This window comes from Hordeum vulgare, chromosome 2H (genome assembly GCF_904849725.1).
Source record: "Hordeum vulgare subsp. vulgare chromosome 2H, MorexV3_pseudomolecules_assembly, whole genome shotgun sequence".
In the NCBI taxonomy this organism is placed as follows: Eukaryota; Viridiplantae; Streptophyta; class Magnoliopsida; order Poales; family Poaceae; genus Hordeum; species Hordeum vulgare.
In genome coordinates this window covers 136002137-136017288 of record NC_058519.1, presented here as the reverse complement: position 1 = coordinate 136017288, position 15152 = coordinate 136002137, and positions in this window count along the sequence as shown.

Here is a 15152-nt window from a genome sequence, read left to right as displayed (position 1 = left end):
GCTTACCCATCCCTCGGGTGAGATAGTCAATGTCTCTACTCGAGTTGCCAAATGCCAACTCTATTCCCTCAATGCCAACCCTCTTCTAGAACTTGAAGACATTCCGGTAGTCCGTGACTTCCCGGATGTTTTCCCTGAAGAACTGCCAGGAATTCCACCTGACAGGGATGTAGAGTTTGTGATAGACCTTGTTCCGGGTACTGTCCCAATAGCCAGAAGACCTTATAAGATGTCACCCTTGGAGCTAGTCGAACTTAAGAATAAACTAGATGAGGCCTTGAATAAAGGTTTCATCCGTCCTAGCTCCTCTCCTTGGGCTTGTCCCGTCCTCTTCGTTAAGAAGAAAGACAGAATGGATCAGATGGTTGTAGATTATCGACCAGTTAACCTGGTCACCATAAAGAACAAGTATCCGCTCCCCAGGATCAACGACCTGTATGATCAGCTCGCTGGATCCTCAGTCTTCTCCAAAATGGATTTGAGGTTGGGTTACCATCAAATCAAGATCAAGAACGGGGACATCCCAAAAACGGCTTTTGTTACTCGTTATGGCCAATACGAGTACACCGTCATGTCCTTCGGTTTAACCAATGCCCCAACCACCTTCTCTCGCTTGATGAATTCAATCTTCATGGAGTATTTGGATAAATTCGTTGTAGTATACCTCGATGATATTCTCATCTACTCGAAGAACGAACAAGAACATGCCGAGCATCTAAGGCTGGTATTGATGAAACTTCAAGAGCACCGCCTGTATGCCAAGTTTTCAAAATGTGAATTCTGGTTACTAGAAGTGACCTATCTAGGTCACGTAATCTCTGGTAAGGGTATTGCTGTCAATCCCGAGAGAGTTCAAGCTGTCCTTGATTGGACTCAACCTGAATCGGTTAAGCAAGTTAGGAGTTTTCTTGGTCTAGTGAGCTATTGTCGCCGCTTTGTCAAGAATTTCTCCAAGGTTGCAAAGTCTCTAACTGAACTCCTCAAGAAAGATAAAAAGTTCGAGTGGACACCATAGTGTGAGCATAGCTTCCAGGAACTGAAAATACGCCTGACCTCTACACCTGTGTTGCTACCACCAGATTTCTGTAAGGACTTTGTTATCTACTGCGACGCCTCGCGACAAGGATTAGGTTGCATTCTCATGCAGGATCGTCATGTGATTGCATACGCATCTCGACAGTTACGTCCACATGAGGATAATTATCCCACACATGATCTTGAGCTTGCAGCTGTAGTCCATGCACTTACAACCTGGCGACATTACCTTCTTGGTAATCATTGTGAAATATTGACTGATCACCAAAGTCTGAAATATATCTTCACCCAGCCGGATTTGAATCTCAGGCAAAGACGGTGGGTTGAGTTGTTCACGGATTACGACTTAGGGATAACTTACACCCTGGGGAAGGCCAATGTTATGGCTGATGCACTAAGTCATAAGTCTTATTGTAACATCTTGATGCTACAACGAGGTCAACCACATCTCTATGAGGAATTTCGGAAGTTAAATCTTCACATTGTTCCTCAAGGATTCCTTTCTAACATGGTGGCGAAGCCTACTCTTAAGGATCAAATCATAGCTGGCCAGAAGCGTGATAAGGGTATATCACGGATCAAGGGGAATATTATTAGCGGAAATGCTAAGGAATTCTCCATGAATGATCAATATGTTGTGTTCTTCCAGAATCGTCTAGTGGTTCCTAAGAATCCAAATCTAAGGCAGTTAATCCTTAAGGAGGCTCATGATTCTCCTCTCTCCATTCATCCTGGTAGTACTAAGATGTATCAGGACCTACGCCAGAGGTTTTGGTGGACTAGGATGAAGAGAGAAATTGATGAGTTCGTTGCTAACTGCGACATTTGTCGTCGAGTTAAGGCAGAACATCAAAGGCTGCTAGCACCCTTCAACCTTTAGCTATTCCTGAATGGAAATGGGATAAAGTCAGTATGGATTTCATCACCGGATTTCCCAAGACCAAGAAAGGAAATAATGCTATCTTTGTGGTCGTTGACCGTCTTTCCAAAGTAGCTCATTTTCTTCCAGTTCGTGAGAGCATAACAGCTAGCCAGCTAGCAGAATTATCTCTCTCTCGAATAGTGTCTCTTCATGGTGTTCCTCTGGAGATTAACTCAGACCGCGGAAGTATCTTTACTTCTCGCTTCTGGGAGAGTTTTCAGAATACCATGGGGACTCACTTATCTTTTAGCACTGCTTTCCATCCCCAATCAAGTGGTCAAGTAGAAAGAGTGAATCAAATCCTAGAAGATATGCTCCGAGCCTGTGTTATTGTTGGGGAACGTCGCATGGGAAACAAAAAATTTCCTACGCGCACGAAGACCTATCATGGTGATGTCCATCTACGTGAGGGGATGAGTGATCTACGTACCCTTGTAGATCGTACAGCAGAAGCGTTAGTGAACGCGGTTGATGTAGTGGAACGTCCTCACGTCCCTCGATCCGCCCCGCGAACAATCCCGCGATCAGTCCCACGATCTAGTACCGAACGGACGGCACCTCCGCGTTCAGCACACGTACAGCTCGACGATGATCTCGGCCTTCTTGATCCAGCAAGAGAGACGGAGAGGTAGAAGAGTTCTCCGGCAGCGTGACGGCGCTCCGGAGGTTGGTGATGACCTTGTCTCAGTAGGGCTCCGCCCGAGCTCCGCAGAAACGCGATCTAGAGGAAAAACCGTGGAGGTATGTGGTCGGGCTGCCGTGGAAAAGTCGTCTCAAATCAGCCCTAAAACCTCCGTATATATAGGTCGGAGGGAGGGGAGGAGGCAGCCTCAAAACCTAAAGGTTTGGCCGAAATTGGAGGTGGAGGAGTCCTACTCCAATCCTACTTGGAGTAGGATTCCACCTTCCCACTTGGAAACTCTTTCCACCTTGTGTTTTTTCCTTCTCAAACCTTATGGGCCTTAGTGGGAACTTATTCCAGCCCACTAGGGGCTGGTTTATCTCTTCCCATAGCCCATGAGACCCCTTGGGGCGTGACACCCCTCCCGATGGTCCCCGGCACCCCTCCCGGCACTCCCGGTACACTACCGATGAGCCCGAAACTTTTCCGGTAATGCACGAAAACCTTCCGGTAACCAAATGAGGTCATCCTATATATCAATCTTCGTTTCCGGACCATTCCGGAAACCCTCGTGACGTCCGTGATCTCATCCGGGACTCCGAACAACATTCGGTAACCAACCATATAACTCAAATACGCATAAAACAACGTCGAACCTTAAGTGTGCAGACCCTGCGGGTTCGAGAACTATGTAGACATGACCCGAGAGACTCCTCGGTCAATATCCAATAGCGGGACCTGGATGCCCATATTGGATCCTACATATTCTACGAAGATCTTATCGTTTGAACCTCAGTGCCAAGGATTCATATAATCTCGTATGTCATTCCCTTTGTCCTTCGGTATGTTACTTGCCCGAGATTCGATCGTTAGTATCCGCATACCTATTTCAATCTCGTTTACCGGCAAGTCTCTTTACTCGTTCCGTAATACAAGATCCCGCAACTTACATTAAGTTACATTGCTTGCAAGGCTTGTGTGTGATGTTGTATTACCGAGTGGGCCCCGAGATACCTCTTCGTCACACGGAGTGACAAATCCCAGTCTCGATCTATACTAACTCAACGAACACCTTTGGAGATACCTGTAGAGCATCTTTATAGTCACCCAGTTACGTTGCGACGTTTGATACACACAAAGCATTCCTCCGGTGTCCGTGAGTTATATGATCTCATGGTCATAGGAACAAATACTTGACACGCAGAAAACAGTAGCAACAAATGACACGATCAACATGCTACGTCTATTAGTTTGGGTCTAGTCCATCACATGATTCTCCTAATGATGTGATCCCGTTATCAAGTGACAACACTTGCCTATGGCCAGGAAACCTTGACCATCTTTGATCAACGAGCTAGTCAACTAGAGGCTTACTAGGGACAGTGTTTTGTCTATGTATCCACACAAGTATTGTGTTTCCAATCAATACAATTATATCATGGATAATAAACGATTATCATGAACTAAGAAATATAATAATAACTAATTTATTATTGCCTCTAGGGCATATTTCCATCAGTCTCCCACTTGCACTAGAGTCAATAATCTAGTTCACATCACCATGTGATTCCAACGAATCCAACACCCATATAGTTATGGGGTCTGATCACGTCTTGCTCGTGAGAGAGGTTTTAGTCAACGGTTCTGAAACTTTCAGATTCGTGCGTTCTTTACAAATCTTTATGTCATCTTATAGATGCTGCTACTACGTGCTATTCGGAAATGCTCCAAATATCTATTCTACTATACGAATCCGTTTCACTACTCATAGTTATCCGGATTAGTGTCAAAGCTTGCATTGACGTAACCCTTTACGACAAACTCTTTAACCACCTCCATAATCGAGAAAAATTCCTTAGTCCATTAGTTACAAAGGATAAATTTCGACCACTGCTAGTGATTCAATCATGGATCACTCTCCGTACCTCTCAACATACTTTGAGTCAAGGCACACTTCAGGTGCGGTACACAGCATGGCATACTTTAGATTCTACGGCTAAGGCATAGAAGACGACCTTCGTCTATTCTCTTTATTCTGCCGTGGTCGGGTTTTGAGTCTTACTCAAATTCACACCTCACAACGCAACCAAGAACTCCTTCTTTGCTGGTCTATTTTGAACTCTTTCAAAAACTTGTCAAGGCATGCATCCTGTTGAAACTTCTATTAAGCGCTTTCGATCTATCTCCATAGATCTTTGATGCTCAACGTTCAAGTAGCATAATCCAGGTACTCCTTTGAAAACTTCTTTCAAACAACCTTGTATGCTTTAAAGAAATTCTACATTACTTCTGATCCACAATATGTCAACCACATATACCTATCAGAAATTCTATAGTGCTCCCACTCACTTCTTTGGAAATACAAGTTTCTCATAAACCTTGTACAAACCCAAAATCTTTGATCATCTCATCAAAGTGTATATTCCAACTCCGAGATGCTTGCACCAGTCCATTGAAGGATCACTGAAGCTTGCATACTTGCTAGTATCTTTAGGATCGACAAAACCTTCTGGTTGTATCACATACAATGTTTGCTCAAGGAAACCGTCGAGAAAACAATGTTTTGACATCCTACGTGCAATATTTCACAAATAATGCAGCAACTACTAACATAATTCTAACAGACTTTTAGCATTGCTACGAGTGAGAAAGTCTCATCATAGTCAACTGTTTGATCTTGTCGGAAACATCTTTGCGACAAGTCGAGCTTTTCTTAATAGTGACTTATCACCATCATCGTCTGTCTTCTTTTAAAGATCCATTTTTACTCAATAGTCCTATGACCATCAAGTAGTTCTACCAAAGTCTACACTTTGTTTTCACACATGGATCCTCTCTCGAATTTCATGGCTTCCAGCCATTTGTCGGAATCTGGGCCCACCATCGCTTTCTCCATAACTCGTAGGTTCACTGTTGCTCAACAACATGACCTCCAAGACAGGGTTACCGTACTACTCTGCAGCAGTACGCTACCTTGTCGACCTACGAGGTTTGTAGTAACTTGATTCGAAGCTCAATGATCATCATCATCAGCTTCCACTTCAATTGGTGTAGGCGCCACATGAACAACTTCCTGCGCCCTGCTACACACTGGTTGAAGTGATGGTTCAATAACCTCATGAAGTTCTACTACCCTCCCACTCAATTCTTTCGAGAGAAACCTTTCCTCGAGAAAGGATCCATTTCTAGAAACAAACACTTTGCTTTCGGATCTGAGATAGGAGATGTACCCAACTGTTTTGGATATCCTATGAAGATGCATTTATCCGCTTTGGGTTCGAGCTTATCAGACTGAAACTTTTTCACATAAGTGTCGAAACCCCAAACTTTCAAGAAACGACAGTTTAGATTTCTCTAAACCTCAGTCTATACTGTGTCATCTCAACAGAAATACGCGGTGCCCTATTTAAAGTGAGTGCGGTTGTCTCTAATGCATAACCCATAAACGATAGTGGTAATTCGATAAGAGACATCATAGTATGCACCATACCAAATAGTGCGTGGCTATGACGTTCAGACACATCATCACACTATGATGTTCCAGGTGGCATGAACTGCGAAACAATTTCCACATTGTCTTAACTGCGTACCAAAACTCGTAACTCAGATATTCATTTCCATGATCATATCGTAGACAGTTTATCCTCTTGTTACGACGAACTTCACTCTGAAACGGAATTGAACTTTTCAACATTTCAGACTTGTGATTCATTAAGTAAATACTCCTGTATCTACTCAAATCGTCAGTGAAGTAAGAACATAATGATATCCACTACGTGCCTCAGCACCCATTGGACTGCACACATCAAAATGTATCACTTCCAACAAGTTACTATCTTATTTCATCTCAATGAAAACAAGGCCTTGCTCATGTGGTATGTTTCTAATGTCACTAGTGATTCGAAATCAGGTGAGTACAAAGATCCATCAGCATGGAGCCTCTTCATGCAATTTATACTAACATGACTCAAGCGGCAGTGCCACAAGTAAGTGGTACTATCATCATCAACTCGTATCTTTTGGCACCAATATCATGAACATGTGTAACACTACGATCGAGATTCAATAAACCATTGAAGGTGATTATTCAAGAAAATAGAGTAACCATTATTCTCTTTAAATGAATAATCGTATTGCAATAAACACGATCCAATCATGTTCATGCTTAACGCAAGCACCAAATAACAATTATTTAGGTTTAACACCAATCCCGATGGCAGAGGGAGCGTGCGACGTTTGATCATATCAATCTTGGAAACACTTCCAACACGTATCGTCACCTTGCCTTTAGCTAGTCTCCGTTTATGCCGTAGCTTTCATTTCGCGTCACTAATCACTTAGCAACCGAACCGGTATCCAATACCCTCGTGCTACTAGGAGTACTAGTAAAGTACACATCAACATCATGTATATCAAATACACTTCTTTCGACTTTTGCTAGCCTTCTTATCTACCAAGTATCTTGAGTTGCTCCGCCTCAGTGATTGTTCCCCTCATTACATAAGCACTTAGTCTCGAGTTTGGGTTTAATCTTGGGTCTCTTCATTAGTGCAGCAACTGTTTTGTCGTTTCACGAAGTATCCCTTCTAGCCCTTGCCTTTCTTGAAACTTAGTGGTTTTACAAACCATCAACTATTGATGCTCCTTCTTGATTTCTACTTTCGCAGTGTCAAACATCGCGAATCACTCAAGGATCATTGTATCTATCCTTGATATGTTATAGTTCATCACGAAGCTCTCACAGCTTGGTGGCAGTGACTTTGGAGAACCATCACTATCTCATCTGGAAGATTAACTCCCACTTGATTCAAGTGATTGTCGTACTCAGACAATCTGAGCACACGCTCAACGATTGAGCTTTTCTCCTTTATTTTGTGGACAAAGAATCTTGTTGGAGGTCTCGTACCTCTTAACAAGGGCACAAGCATGAAATCACAATTTCATCTCTTTAGAACATCACTTATGTTCCGTGATGTTTTACAACGTTTTCGGCGCCTTGCTTCTAAGCCATTAAGTATTTTTGTACTGAACTATCGTGTAGTCATCAGAAACGTGTATGTCGGATGTTCACAGCATCCACAGACGACGCTCGAGGTGCAGCACACCGAGTGGTGCATTAAGGACATAAGCCTTCTGTGCAGCAACGAGGACAATCCTCGGTTTTACAGACTCAGTCTGCAAAGTTTGCTACTATCAACTTTCAACTAAATTTTCTCTAGGAACATATAAAACAGTAGAGCTATAGCACAAGCTACATCGTAATTCGCAAAGACCATTAGACTATGTTCATGACAATTAGTTCAATTAATCATATTACTTAAGAACTCCCACTCAAAAAGTACATCTCTCTAGTCATTTGAGTGGTACATGATCCAAATCCACTATCTCAAGTCCGATCATCACGTGAGTCGAGAATAGTTTCAGTGGTAAGCATCTCTATGCTAATCATATCAACTATACGATTCATGCTCGACTTTTCGGTCTCATGTGTTCCGAGGCCATGTCTGCACATGCTAGGCTCGTCAAGCTTAACCCGAGTGTTCCGCGTGCGCAACTGTTTTGCACCCGTTGTATGTGAACGTTGAGTCTATCACACCCGATCATCACGTGGTGTCTCGAAACGACGAACTGTAGCAACGGTGCACAGTCGGGGAGAACACAATTTCGTCTTGAAATTTTAGTGAGAGATCACCTCATAATGCTACCGTCGTTCTAAGCAAAATAAGGTGCATAAAAGGATTAACATCACATGCAATTTATAAGTGACATGATATGGCCATCATCACGTGCTTCTTGATCTCCATCACCAAAGCACCGGCACGATCTTCTTGTCACCGGCGTCACACCATGATCTCCATCATCATGATCTCCATCAACGTGTCTCCATCGGGGTTGTCGTGCTACTCATGCTATTACTACTAAAGCTACATCCTAGCAAAATAGTAAACGCATCTGCAAGCACAAACGTTAGTTATAAAGACAACCCTATGGCTCCTGCCGGTTGTCGTACCATCGACGTGCAAGTCGATATTATCTATTACAACATGATCATCTCATACATCCAATATATCACATCACATCGTTGGCCATATCACATCACAAGCATACCCTGCAAAAACAAGTTACACGTCCTCTAATTTTGTTGTTGCATGTTTTACGTGGTGACCATCGGTATCTAGTAGGATCGCATCTTACTTACGCAAACACCACAACGGAGATATATGAGTTGCTATTTAACCTCATCCAAGGACCTCCGCGGTCAAATCCGATTCAACTAAAGTTGGAGAAACCGACACTTGCCAGTCATCTTTGAGCAACGGGGTTACTCGTAGCGATGAAACCAGTCTCTCGTAAGCGTACGAGTAATGTCGGTCCAAGTCGCTTCAATCCAACAATACTGCAGAATCAAGAAAAGACTAAGGAGGGCAGCAAAACGCACATCACCGCCCACAAAAACTTTTGTGTTCTACTCGAGAAGACATCTACGCATGAACCTAGCTCATGATGCCACTGTTGGGGAACGTCGCATGGGAAACAAAAAATTTCCTACGCGCACGAAGACCTATCATGGTGATGTCCATCTATGTGAGGGGATGAGTGATCTACGTACCCTTGTAGATCGTACAGCAGAAGCGTTAGTGAACGCGGTTGATGTAGTGGAACGTCCTCACGTCCCTCGATCCGCCCCGCGAACAATCCCGCGATCAGTCCCACGATCTAGTACCGAACGGACGGCACCTCCGCGTTCAGCACACGTACAGCTCGACGATGATCTCGGCCTTCTTGATCCAGCAAGAGAGACGGAGAGGTAGAAGAGTTCTCCGGCAGCGTGACGGCGCTCCGGAGGTTGGTGATGACCTTGTCTCAGCAGGGCTCCGCCCGAGCTCCGCAGAAACGCGATCTAGAGGAAAAACCGTGGAGGTATGTGGTCGGGCTGCCGTGGAAAAGTCGTCTCAAATCAGCCCTAAAACCTCCGTATATATAGGTCGGAGGGAGGGGAGGAGGCAGCCTCAAAACCTAAAGGTTTGGCCGAAATTGGAGGTGGAGGAGTCCTACTCCAATCCTACTTGGAGTAGGATTCCACCTTCCCACTTGGAAACTCTTTCCACCTTGTGTTTTTCCTTCTCAAACCTTATGGGCCTTAGTGGGAACTTATTCCAGCCCACTAGGGGCTGGTTTATCTCTTCCCATAGCCCATGAGACCCCTTGGGGCGTGACACCCCTCCCGATGGTCCCCGGCACCCCTCCCGGCACTCCCGGTACACTACCGATGAGCCCGAAACTTTTCCGGTAATGCACGAAAACCTTCCGGTAACCAAATGAGGTCATCCTATATATCAATCTTCGTTTCCGGACCATTCCGGAAACCCTCGTGACGTCCGTGATCTCATCCGGGACTCCGAACAACATTCGGTAACCAACCATATAACTCAAATACGCATAAAACAACGTCGAACCTTAAGTGTGCACACCCTGCGGGTTCGAGAACTATGTAGACATGACCCGAGAGACTCCTCGGTCAATATCCAATAGCGGGACCTGGATGCCCATATTGGATCCTACATATTCTACGAAGATCTTATCGTTTGAACCTCAGTGCCAAGGATTCATATAATCCCGTATGTCATTCCCTTTGTCCTTCGGTATGTTACTTGCCCGAGATTCGATCGTTAGTATCCGCATACCTATTTCAATCTCGTTTACCGGCAAGTCTCTTTACTCGTTCCGTAATACAAGATCCCGCAACTTACATTAAGTTACATTGCTTGCAAGGCTTGTGTGTGATGTTGTATTACCGAGTGGGCCCCGAGATACCTCTCCGTCACACGGAGTGACAAATCCCAGTCTCGATCTATACTAACTCAACGAACACCTTTGGAGATACCTGTAGAGCATCTTTATAGTCACCCAGTTACGTTGCGACGTTTGATACACACAAAGCATTCCTCCGGTGTCCGTGAGTTATATGATCTCATGGTCATAGGAACAAATACTTGACACGCAGAAAATAGTAGCAACAAAATGACACGATCAACATGCTACATCTATTAGTTTGGGTCTAGTCCATCACATGATTCTCCTAATGATGTGATCCCGTTATCAAGTGACAACACTTGCCTATGGCCAGGAAACCTTGACCATCTTTGATCAACGAGCTAGTCAACTAGAGGCTTACTAGGGACAGTGTTTTGTCTATGTATCCACACAAGTATTGTGTTTCCAATCAATACAATTATATCATGGATAATAAACGATTATCATGAACTAAGAAATATAATAATAACTAATTTATTATTGCCTCTAGGGCATATTTCCAACAGTTATATCATTCGGTATGAATTGGGAGAAGTGCCTTCCATTCGCCAAATTCGCTTATAACAATAGTTATCAATCAAGCTTGGGCAAAGCTCCTTTTGAAGTTCTCTATGGACGAAGATGTCGAACACCTCTTAATTGGTCAGAAACCGGAGAGAGGCGACTCTTTGGTCCGGATATGATCTAGGATGCAGAAGAGCAAGTTCACATTATTCGTGAAAAGTTGAAAACAGCCCAGTCTCGTCAAAAGAGCCAATATGATCGTCATCATAAGGCTGTGACCTTTGAAGTTGATGAGAAGGCTTACCTTCGGATTACTCCTTTGAAGGGAACCCATCGTTTCGGTATCAAGGGCAAGTTGGCTCCTCATTATATCGGTCCTTTTCGCATTCTTGCCAAACAAGGAGAAGTTGCCTACCAATTGGAACTTCCTCCGCATCTTTCCAAGGTTCATGATGTATTCCACGTCTCGCAACTCAGGCGTTGCTTTTCGGATCCTATCCGTGAAGTGGACCACGAAACGCTTGATCTCCAAGATAACCTTTCATACCGATAATACCCTGTGCGTATTCTAGATCAAGCTGAGCGTACCACTCGACGTCGAAACCTCAAGTTTATTAAAGTTCAATGGTCAAATCATTCTGAAAAAGAAGCAACATGGGAAAGAGAGGATCGTCTCCGACTTGAGTATCCCGCGCTATTCCCGACGACTTCCAAATCTCGGGATGAGATTCTTTTGAGTTGGGGTGAATTGTCACATCCCAGATCCCCATTAGGGTTTAGCAAGTTTGAGCTCATGTTTTCTTCCATTGCATCTTAAGAATTTGAATTGCACTCAAGGAAGGAAATGAAATCAAAGCAAAACCTCTACAAACTCTATATTCAAAAGAAAACCAAAGTAGTGCCAAATCAATGAACCCAAAATGGCCTTCATAAAAGTTCAATATTTTAGATAAATGTTGAAAACAAGATATGAGAGGTGAAACATATTTTCAAAATACTTTTGGAATTTTAAATTTAAGTTAAAATCTACCGAAATCAATTATATATTTGATTTCAAATATTTCAAAGTTTCCAAAAATGTTGAAAACTTTATGTGTAGTTGGGAATATTCCAACTAACACCCGAGTATATTTCAAACTGTTTTTGAATTGGTCTTAGAGCCAAAAATAAATAAAAACAAATGTCAGAAAGAATAACAGAAACTGAAGGAAGAAAAAAAATGCAAAAACACTATCTAGTGCTCACCTTGGCCCAACCCACCTTCCCGTGTCGTCTACCTCCTGCGAGTCGGAGCAGGAGGTGGCCGCCGCTCCTCCCGGCGCGCCCACGCAGCTGTGTGCTCGCGTGCCTCGCCCTGATGCGCTGGAGGGGAGGGATAATATCCCCGCACTCCATCCCCGAGCTCTCCCCCTCTCCATTCGCCCCGTGCTCTCTCCCCCTCTCGGCCGCCATGACCGCGAGCTCGAGCTCGAGCTAGCAGTCGCTCCAGCCTCTCTTCCTCTCTCCTGATCCGCGCAACAGCTCCGTCGAAGCTCCCTGAAGCTCCTAAGACAGTTGCTCGACGCCGAGAAGCTCTGAAACGCCGTGACACCGTCATCTTCCTCCTCGGGTCACCGGAGCTCGCCGCCGTCGTTCTCCCTCCTCAGGCCATCCCCGAGCCCACTTTCGTCGCCTCTGCACTCCCTGTGAGCTCAGGGTTCTTTCCCCCTCATTTCCCCCTTCGATTACGAGCTCTAGGCCCCGATTCCACCGGAGCCCGACGAGATCCGCCATGGGACCTCGTCGCCAGTAGCCCTCCGGTGATCGGCTGGTCATTCTGAGGCCACCAATGGCTTCAGTGTGTTGCGTAGGTGCTGTAGGAGCCTAGCCCCGCGTGTGTTGAGCCCTGTAGCAGTGACCCTGATGATGCTCGAGCTTCGGCCGCCGCCGAGCTCGTCGCTGGCGTCATCTTCGGCCATTTCAACCCCTGCTGCGTGCAAAAATTGGAACCGCGGGTGAAGTGCCGTTCTTCTGGTGCTCTCCGCATGAAATTTGGTCGCCGTAATGGAAATCTCGAGCCCCTCCGCCGTCTCGGTGGTCGTCGGAGGCTCATCGCCGGTGAAATCCACCTCGCCGCCGGTGGATCTGACTCCCGTGAGTCACTGGCAAGTGGGGCCACGCCCCAGGCTAATTAGGATTAGAAAAATAAAAAGAAAGATTATTTTAAAACCTAACCAGACACTGACATGTGGGTCCAACCCTGTTAATTAGCTAATTAAGTTAAACTTAAATTAAAAACAGGCCAGAGTCACTCACTAGTGGGTCCCACTGGTCAGGTTTGACTTTCAACGGCCAGATTGACCTGCTGATGTCATGCTGATGCCATAAAACCTTTTCTGTTTAAAAATAATTCCAGAATAAGTTCAATACTTTGGAAATTCAAAGAAATTTGAATATAACTCCAAGTTTTACAAATAATATATGTAAAATGATCAGAAAAATCCAAGGAATATAACGGTGCTATTTTCATGCATGAAAAACAAAGTTATGAAATAGCATCAGGTCAAATCAATTAAAATAATTTGATTAATTATAATTCAAATGATATTTGAATCATGATTTCAAATCAAGATCACCCAAAAGGTTCTGTTAGTCATGTCAAACCGTGCTACATTGCATTTCATGCATCATTTTGTTGCATACGTTTGATATTTATTGATTGTTGTTATTCCGGTAGGCTCCGCCCCTCCGGATACATCTGATTATCCGACTGACGGATATCACCCCTCTGCTGAGCAACAAGGCAAGCAACCATTTTGAGCATCCCGATAAATCCCATGTTCTCGCTCCTGCTCTTACTTATTGCATTAGGTTCAAATGCTTCAAATGCTTTTACCACGTTAGTTGAACCCACTTCCTTTGCATGACCTGTCCTAGTCATAGTATATAGCTGAACCTTGCAACCTAGCATACCTGGTAGATGCTTGAGCCATGATGTGCCTTATCCTGCTATGCATGCTATGCTTAGAGTTGTGTATGGTCTGTCATCTGGGTGATGAACAGGATCGTGAGAATGTGTTCAGTTAGTAAAGGTTGTGTGTTGAACCTGATTTGGTAAAGGTACCGGTGAAAGGCTATGTAGGAGTACATGGCGGGTTGTTTCATTAGAACCGTCCTTAGGAACTGAGTTCCGTGTATGTAATCCAAGACAAGATACTGCCACATGCTAGGCCTTGAAATATGACCCCGCTCGACTTATTAACCGCTTAGTACTCGGTCCAGGAGTTGCAAGTAGTTTCTGGTGTTTATAGTCATGCTGGAGGCCGTGCATGGTGCTGACCTTAGAGGTGGGCTATGATGCGGTAGGCAGTGGCACGGTGTACCAAGTGGCACCCGGATGGTGGGATTGGGAACCCTGCGCACATCGTTTGGGGCCGTGGCGGAAACCTCGGCCGGACTTCCATGCGGGTTAACCTCAGATAGGCAATAGACCTGGACTAAGTATTAGCGTGGTTAACGGTCGTGGCCGACTCCCTCGCTGGGCTTCCGCTTGAAGGTTGCTGAGGTGCATGACATGCACATGGCGATAAGTGGCGAGAGCGTGTGTGAAGAAGTACACCCCTATAGGGTTATGATCTATTCGAATAGCCGCGTCCGCGGATATGGACTACTTGGAAACATATGTTGTTCATAGATAACTATAATGATTACTCATAAATTTTTTCAAGATAAGTGTGAGTGTCGTGGATGGCATTTCCGTAGGGAGACGGAATGATTCCACGATGGAGTATTGTTGTGGTGTTAGTGGACTTGTGTGCGGGAAAACAAAGTTGTCAAAGCTATTTGAAAATCCAAGTTTGTCTAGCCAAGAGTCAAATGCTGGCTTTCTGCATGAAACCCCACAATTCCTTGTTGATACATTGCATGAGTAGATAGATTATCCTAAAGTCTTGCTGAGTACTCTTGTACTTACGTTTGCTTAATAAATTGTTGCAGAGGTTGTTAATGACCCTAATGGAGGGTTCTACCCAGACGTTGATGACGACGAGTAGCTGGTGTCCCAGCTATGATCTGGCCCTAGGTTGGATCTGTAGATAGTGAGGCCATGTGCCTTTATCTTTCCATCTGTCTGTACTCAGATAGTTTTAATCTTCCGCTGGCTTGTAAGACTCGTGTGTATGAATGGTGATGATGGGTCATGAGACCCCCATCTGTGTAATATTTTGTGTGAGGCTCTTCCGAGCCTTCTAGATAAAGTTTGTATGTTTATGGTTA